Raw genomic sequence first — 8,881 nt, 5'->3', positions numbered from 1 at the left:
ATTAGCAGTTTTCCATATATTTGTTCTGAACAGAGTTTTTTCACAAACTGTTCATTGACATATAGCTCCCACAGCTAATCCTAAAATGCTTTCTAACACCATAAACTATACATGTGGCAGAGATTAGAACTGAACAAATATTTCACTCTAAATCATTTATTCAATACGTTTCATATGGCTTTCTTTTTTTCTATTTGTGAATTTTCTGCAAACTGCAAATTCCTCAATTCATTCATTAGTCAAAATTGCCCATGAATTTCTCCTGCAGATAGTTTTTGCCCTGCAGGCCATTCATGGGCAGTTTGTTATGAATAGTCTCGATTCAGTGCTTGGTTGGTTTAGCTGCAGCAGTCATGTGGACGCGGCTCTGTTCTGAATGAAAATTCATTTTCAGATATGAACCAATATTCACAGTGAATTTCTCCCTCTGTTCCCTCAGCCCTTGGAGGAATCAACCTAGTTAATCTAACTGGGTGGGTTTAGCTGTCCAGAGCAGCACAATGGACTGGGGAAAGAACATGGGATGTCCAGTTGATTTTGTTCTGTATAGAGGCAGAATGGGAATACACCAATGGATATTTGTGAAGGATCAGAACTGCTGTCCTCACTCCTTCCTGAATGGTGACCACCAGACACGATTAGGAAAATGGCTACAGTGCAGCATCTCCCTGTGTTCTACTGTTACCCAAGAAAGATGGGTAATTAATTACTTCATAGTTAACATTCTCATAATGAAGTAACATGGGTGAGTTCTGAGCTGCAGCCAGACCTAGCTCCCTCTTGCCAAACAGCTTCCGAGTGGGTTAATCCATACAGAAGGGTGTCCATAAGCACCCTTCACCTCTCTGGAGAAGCACGCAGATGAAGTAGAACACACTGTGTTGCAAACACTAACTTGAAGATTGAGTTACCGTTCAGCAAGGCCGCAGGATCCTCTTGTCCTGTTATCTGTCTTCAGCAGATGCTCCTCTCATCAAATCTCTGCGTTGCAGGGCGCTGCCAGTGCTGTCAAATCCAGCTGCTCCTCACACAGGGGCTCCAAACAGCCACCCAGCTGCACCTGCTGGCCCTGCTTCCTCACCAGCAGGGCAGCAAGACCCTGCTGTTACCTCAGGCAGACAACAGCAGGGGCTACGTGTGCCTCTCAGTACCACTGCTGTACCTCTAGGAAGAGATTTCACAGGCTGATACAACTAAGCTAATTGTAAGGCTTTTCTCATTTCTAAGGGTTGAATTGCTCCATTGCTTCATAGTGGAGGAGAAAACCCAGAGACCTTCTCAGCTGAGATTTCAGATAAATACGTTCACAGCTAGGAGAGAACAGCAAATGTCCCCAGATGGAGAAAATGTTGACTTTATGTCGAGAAACTCAAAGCCAGAAGAAATAAAACAAGCTGATGGGGAGGAAGAGGAAAAATAAAATAATAGCCCAACCCAATAAACAAATGCCAAAATTTAAATTTTTTCTTTTTATGATGAGAAATATTTATGTTCTTTCCCAGGAAAAGCACACATTTGCTATGAAAATATTGCATGGAAATTTCATACCAAATTTTTAACATCTTTCCTTTTTTTGCCAGACAGTTTCAAATGAGGTCTGCTATAGGCTGAATAATAGTTATACACATCTCCAAGCTGCCTCTGGAAAGATATTTGCATTCATTGTATGAAAAAGGCCCTGAAGCAGACCCCTCAGAATGTATACAAGATAACAAACCCATCTCTGGACCTGTGTTACCTTGAGCTTTGACCACGAAACACATTGAGCCTCACACTTTGTATGTGTATACAAGAGGCTGCTGCCATTATGCTCTCTCTCATCCTTATGCTCAAACACCTCCAAAACCATAGTTCACCAGTTCTCTTTCCCCTCTCCAGTCCATTTGACACATTTTGCCCTTCCCTTGACAACCCATCTGCTGCCCACTTGTCTGCACCTGTGTCTTCACTCAGCTTCCTAGGAGCAGCTTTGCTGAAGCCTTTTGAGCGGTCTTTTGCCTCTTCCAAAGGGCTCCTGTGACCAATGATTTCCTGATCCTTTCTGCAAAGCTGTTTCTGCCATTCTACCAGTCTCTCCTTCGATGAGATGTTTGCCTTTCCAAGGTCTCCTCTCAGACTCCTGAGAGCATTTCTCTGCTCCTCCAAACACACTGACATTACTGAATAGAAAACTACAAAGGCACACATGAAATGTGCCCTCTCATTCTTCTTACTGTCAGTCTTCTGGCATCCTTCAGAAGAGCAAGCTCTAAACTCCTTGCAAAAACTGCCATGGCCTTTTTCTATCTTTAAAAGTTCCTACCACTTTTATCATGATAAGAAACAAACAAACAAAGAAAAAATATATTTAAAAAAGCAGTTTTTCACCTAGGATGAAAACTAAACCCTCCTTTGTATTGCAGGAGCAGCTGTTAAACACTAAACAGCAAAGCTGCATCTCAGCAGGGAAGAATGACAGGGAAAAACCTGTAGCTGGTTAAAACTACTTTGGTAGAAATTTATGGAGGTAAAATATTTTACCTTTCTGACTGTAAAATTTAATCAAATTTCATGGGTTTTACTTGCTGGGACACCATAGGCTGCTTCCCCTGCTCCCCAATAATAGCTGTGAGTATTGTCAAAAACAAACAAACTGTACTAATCTGCAAATAAAACACACGACATTTTTTAATAACTTGGAAGAAATTGTGCACTTCTTCAAAATCCCACTGCTTCCCGCTGTGTACTGCCTGCTGCCACCCCAGCCTTGGAGCAGCTCAGCACAGCCCTTCAGTCAGGCAGGTCCTCCTCCCTATCAAAGCAGGACCGTGATGGATCCCAGCTGGAAGTACATCTGCTACTCAGTCTCCTTCACCCCTTTCCAGGAAACCTAGAGCATTTTTCCACTCTGGCATTGGCCTTAAAAAACATAAAGGTTGCACCCAAGGGTGCCAAGTCCTTCCTATGTTGCAAATTAATGATTACAAAGCTATTTTACTAGAAGGCGAAGGGGGAAAAGTGCATTGCTGGCACCACCCTGATTTGATTTCATTTCCCCCCTCCCACCCTTTCCTTTGGAGCGATGCGAAACGATAAGAGCAGGGAGCGATTTCGCTTAAATTAGGTTTACAAATAGCCCGGCGGAGAGGGAAACGAGGTGCATATGCTGCATGTTAAAGCGTCACCGCCGCGCAGCCCGCTGCGGAGGGGATCGGGAAGGCAGCCGGGCCGCGGGGATCAGGTGCGGCTCGCCGGCAGCCGGGAGGACGCCGCCAGCTCCGGGGGCTCCGCCGCCAAGCGCTGGCTGCTGCTGCCCCCCGACGGTCCCTGCCCGCCAGCGGCACCGCCCGTGCGGCCCCGGCGGCTCGGAGCGCACCGCGCCGCACGGTACCGCACGGCACGGTACCGCACCGCACCGCACTGCACCGCACCGCACCGTGCTGCGGCTGCGGCTGCTGCGCTCTGCGGGACCCAGGGACTCAGACCACACCGGGCTGCAGCTCCTCCTTTCCGCGGGACCCCCTCAGCTCCGAGGGTCACAGCGGCCAGGCAGGGGAACTCTGTGGGGCTGCAGAGGTGACCCAGAGAGAAATGGTCATTTTCACGGTCTATTAAAATTGACAACTCGGCGCCCTCCATTTATTTCCTGTCACTGAGATTTATTTTCTGCCCCAAAAATAAAACTCCATCTGGCAGCTGAACATCAAAGTCTGGTTTTGATACCTTGGAAAAGGATATAGGTTGATAGTTGAACCTTCTACCTTGGCAGCCTTGGAGACCAAAGCTCTCTGTCCACCACATATCATAGGCTGCCCATACACTACCATGGCTAGCTTCTTCCAAACACTGGCTCCTGCCCACTCAGCTCACTCTTTGTCTAGCACAAACACCCTGTACCAGCTTACGAGGCCAGCTGGTCTCCACATCCTATCTGGCCTCCCTGCTAAGCCTTAGGGGAGGTCAGGAAGAGGGCTGGCTGTTTTCATTACTTGTTTTATTTACTATCCTCGGTAAACTACAGGTGACATGAAGGCTATTTATAGCTCATGTACATCCCTCTAAGGGGGGGTGGATTTGGATGCAGATCTCATCATCTGGGACTTCAGGGCATTATTAGCATTTGATCAAGGGATGTGATTCTGCCCCTCTGCTCTGCTGTTGCAAGACCCACCTGAAGTACTGTGCCAAACTCTGAGGCCTCCAACATTGGAAGGATGTTGGAGAAGTGCAGGGAAAGGTCACAAAAAGGATCAGAGGGCTGGAACACCTCTCCTGTGAAGGCAGACTGGAAAAATTTGGGTTGTTGAGCCTGGAGAAGAGAAAGCTCCAGCAAGATCTTGTAGCAACCTTCCAGTACCTAAAGGGGGTCTACAAGTAAGGTGCATCTTACAATGGCATGCTAGGACAAGGGGGAATGGCTTTAAACTGAAAGAGGTTAGAATTAGATTGTATATTAGGAAGAAATTTTTCACTGTGAGCAGGGTGAGACGCTAAATTGCCCAGAGAAGCTGTGGCTGCTCTTGGAAGTGTTCAAGGCCAGGCTGGATAGGGTTTCGAGCACCCTGGTTTAGTGGGAGGTGTCTCTGCCACAGAGGCAGGCAGAGAAGTTGGAATGAGGTGATCTTTGAGGTCCCTTTCAACCCAAATCATTCTGTGATGCTGTGACTCACGCAGAAGCCCTGCACCTTGGAGGCAGGGCAAAGCCCAAGGGATAAGCCTATTACACAGGCACCACCTTCACTGCCAGGTGTGCTGCCAGCACCATTGAATTACAGAGGTGTGGACAAGACTAAGCTGCCCTCTGCAGAGATGATACAACAAAGTCATTGTGTGCTGGTGAAATCACTGAACTCACCATCTTTGCAACTTGCCAGCCGTCACCTGAGTTCCTACAGAGACCCACACAGGACCTATCTGGACCTCACCACACAATTGGGAAAGCTGGGGAAGATGGAGGAAATTGGTAGGAGACAGGAGATGGATGAACAGAGGAAGGATAGGTGAAGTAAAAATACACAGAGTTGAAAGCCAAAGTGAGGAAAAGGAAACTGAAAAGAGGCTTCAGTCACATGGACTAGAGAGGACAGGACTAAAGGTGGTAGGAGAGAGGGAAAAGAGAGAATGATTGAAAGAGGAGGAATAGACTCCACAGAGAGGGAACACACTTTTCAGCAGTAGGAGAGGCAAAACTGAGGTGGGGAACAAAATCCTCTCTGAGGCAAACACCAAGAGAGGATAAAGGGATGGAAGAGGGGAAGAGATGGAGAAAACCAGAGAGGCCCAGGTCTGGGAGCAGGAGGCTGAGGGAGTAGGACACCGTGCCTTTGGGAAATGGCTTGAAAAGACAGCTGTCTTGGGAATATCAGATGGGACAGCACTGAGAAAGATGTAGCTGCCCCTGTCTGTGCTGTGGCCGTCACTGTGCAAAGGAGCTGGATTCACTGAGAAGGCTCTCAGCAGCTGTTTTCACCAGCTCACCCTGAGCACATTCCATGACTGCAAATAACCAACATGGTGGGAATCTCCTCGTGTTGCAGCCACTGTCAGGAGCAGCCCAGGCAACAGAGCTGATGCTTCTACCTGGTATCCTGAAAGAAAGCTGAACCACCAGTGCAGCACTGACAAAGTCTTTACACCAGTTTACAAGGAAGACTGGGTTTTGTGCCACTCCAAAGAGCAGCAGTGCTCCTTCTGTTAGCAGTGCAAGTCTTAAAACCCACCTGCTGCTACCCAAAACCATTGTATGGTCCCTCTTTCAAGGTCACACAACATGAGACAGCCAAACGTAGCAGAGAGCCAAAGCTCTCTATTTTCTACAGGGAGCACCAGAAACATGAAACCCATAACAAACTTTTTCTCCAAATAGCAGAGCAAGTTTGTCTTTCCATACAGGCTCGAGGAGGGCTCTGGGGTTAGATGGGATCCCAGAGCTCCCAGCCATACCATAAGGCTGCTGGCCAGGTGTATTCTAACCCCAGTCCTGCCTGTGGAGATAATACACAGCTCTCCCGTGCTTAGGGAACACCCTTGGGACTGAGTTTGCCTGGTACTAAATAAAACCAACCCCCCATGGCTTTCCTGTCCACTGGATGAAGCCACAAGACTTGCAAAAGTTACAACTGAATAAAATTATTTCTATTATCTCCCAAAAGCAAATTTGAATGTGGCTGGTCACCTACTTTGAAGAGCAGCAATGCTAACAGAGGAGGTGAATGAACTAGGCAGTTCCTTGAAAATATAGGTTAGGATTAAAGAAAATCCTACTCTCTGAGTGCAAATCAATGAGAAATACAGAGTTCTGTGTATTCCTAGCATATCCTCTCTGCAACATCCAGCAAAGTTAATACCGGGAGCTGGCAATGTGCATATGAAGAAATATGTAGATTATCGTTCCAATATAAAACTCTTATGAGACAGTCAGTCAAAACCAATGTTGGAAGCATTCTCTTTTATCCATGTGCCTAGTAAGACTGTGGACTCTCTGAGCAGAGACCTTTAAGAGCAGGCTAACCATCCTTCAGCAGGGGATCAAATACAGTTGGACCTGTTAGGTCAGACCTTGGGGGATTGTGTGTGCACATGCACACGTGTGTGTAGATTATATGGTGGGGGTTTTTTTCATAAATCATTCTCAATCCTGCTCTTTATGATTATATCCATTTTCCTGGTGGGGAACAAAAGTCTCAGTGAGACTAGAGCTAATATTTTCACTCTCTGGCTCCTATGTTCAGATTAACCACCAGGTCTGCCTCTGACATGCACTCCAGGCATCCAGCTGTGGCCCCCCAGGATGGGTGCCTACATTCCTACTTACCTCGGGTAATGCAGCAAGTTAAAGGCAAGCTGAGAGTGAAACCCAGGTCTGACTAGAACCCCAGCAGCACGTTTGCTGGAACACAAGGACCCGATGTATTTGTCTTCATTTAATGTACTATTTTTTTCTATCCTCTTGAGTAATTTCCTTCCCTTAAAGGATATAAATCACATACCTACAAAGTAAAGAATTATTTAAAGAACAGTTATATTTAAACTTGAAAAAGGAGCTTGAATTTAACTCCCTAGTGGCTGAGATGTGACTGGCTGGTGAATATAACTTGGCTTAACTCTATGAAGGTGTTTTATGGCTTCAGTACCACCTGGCCTGCAAACCAGTGTTCCATACACTGGGGTGCTACTGTGTGTGAACACCCTTGCTGCAAGTTAACTTAGTGCTGCCTTCATTCGTTTCCCCTGACATGACCTACCCTGCTCTCAGCCCCACGCGCACGCTCACACACACATGGGGCTTTGCCCCAAGTTAACTCCATCAGTTGAACAGCTCCATTTCATTGTGTGCCACTCCCAGGTGGAGGTTTCTCTTTACTTCTCTAAGTCACACCACAATTTCATTTTGTCCCTGATCTTATTGTTGATAAAAACAGGAGGAAATGCAGGAGTGGAGTGATTCCCAGTGGAATAGAATTGACTTCAATAGCAGTAGTGAGTGTTAAAGGTAACCTGTTAGTATGGAAAGGAATACTCTTCCTGCTTATTAAGTACGGCTTAGCAGCAGAAAACCCACCAAAAGCTTTAAATGAACAATGAAAAGGACATGAAAGAAATTAATACATCGGGAAGAATCATAGTGACCATGTTTTAAACAACTTCACAACTGTTCTCTCCCACAAATACCTTGTGTAGCAGTTGCATTCATGAGGTCTATTCCCTTTCCTCTGTGCTTCACTCTAACAAGCAATGGATTTGCTCTGAATAACACAAGTCTAATGCTGAGACTTCTGTTTATGAGAACTGAAATACGATGCAAAGATGCATGGCCATTGCATCTACAAGATAGACAGTCACTGATAACTTCCAAAAACCTTTGGAAAAGGAAAGAAAACATGAATCTACAGTCCCATAATCCTTGGTGGCCAAAAAGAACCAATTTAAAACAGGCAGAGACTGATTTGATCAATTTTAATGCAGACCTTGAACTCCATGCTCAGAAATATGACAGAGCCGTCAGGAGCTGCAGCTCCCTCCCAGCCAGTGGACAAGGAACTTCATGTCACTTGAAGGAAAGGTTAGACATCCGGTGGGTCTGGTGTGTGCTGGGTACAGATGAGGGCACAATGTCTATATTAAAACTCAGCTGAAAGGCTACTAGAAAAGCCCCTTGGGCTGAACGTTCTTGATTTGACCGACAAGAATAGAAACGAGGGCATGACATGGAAATCCTGATTATGAGCCATGTTTCAAGGAAAACAGTATTTGTTGAGTTTCAAGTGTGGTTTGGACTATTTCATACACCATCTTTAGTAAACACAGATCTGGAACCAAGTTCTGATTTCTAATATCCCAGGAGTCCACTGCCTGGGGCTGGAGGTGGCTCTTTGTAAAGCAAAACGCTTTGGAATCTTAGTCATATCCAAAATCTATTAGGGTCATGTTTCTTTCTTTCCATCAACACATAGCTGAAAAGAAAATCAAACTTGGGAGGTTTGCATGTAATCACCCTGCCTTCTGAACAAAAGCCTCAAGGGACTTGCATGAGCAAGTACTTTGCTCGCATATCTGACCCCAAACTCTGCATGTCCTTGCTGTTGCAAGTAATCTGGGCCCATTAATGAGCACGGATATGGCTGCTGGTTTCACAAGGTCGGTAAATCCTTGAATCCCCAGAGCTGGCTGGCAGGCACATAAAAGTTACTTTGCAGTGGTTCTTCCACTGGGTGCTCTCCTAAATTCCAAAGCGTTGTCCCAGTGTGGAGGCGCTAGAAAAGTCAGCCAGGCAGCTCCTCTCAACCCCAGCAGGGCAGCAGGACAAATTTAAGTCAGCTGTGAGCCTATAAGAAGCCAACTGCACTGCTGCATACAGTTAAATATGGGGGCAGCAGCTCTTTACACTGTGTCCCCTCTGTTC

Source organism: Onychostruthus taczanowskii, unplaced genomic scaffold (assembly GCF_017590055.1).
Source record: "Onychostruthus taczanowskii isolate IOZ18803 unplaced genomic scaffold, ASM1759005v1 scaffold34, whole genome shotgun sequence".
Lineage (NCBI taxonomy): Eukaryota > Metazoa > Chordata > Aves > Passeriformes > Passeridae > Onychostruthus > Onychostruthus taczanowskii.
This window is presented reverse-complemented; position numbering follows the sequence as displayed.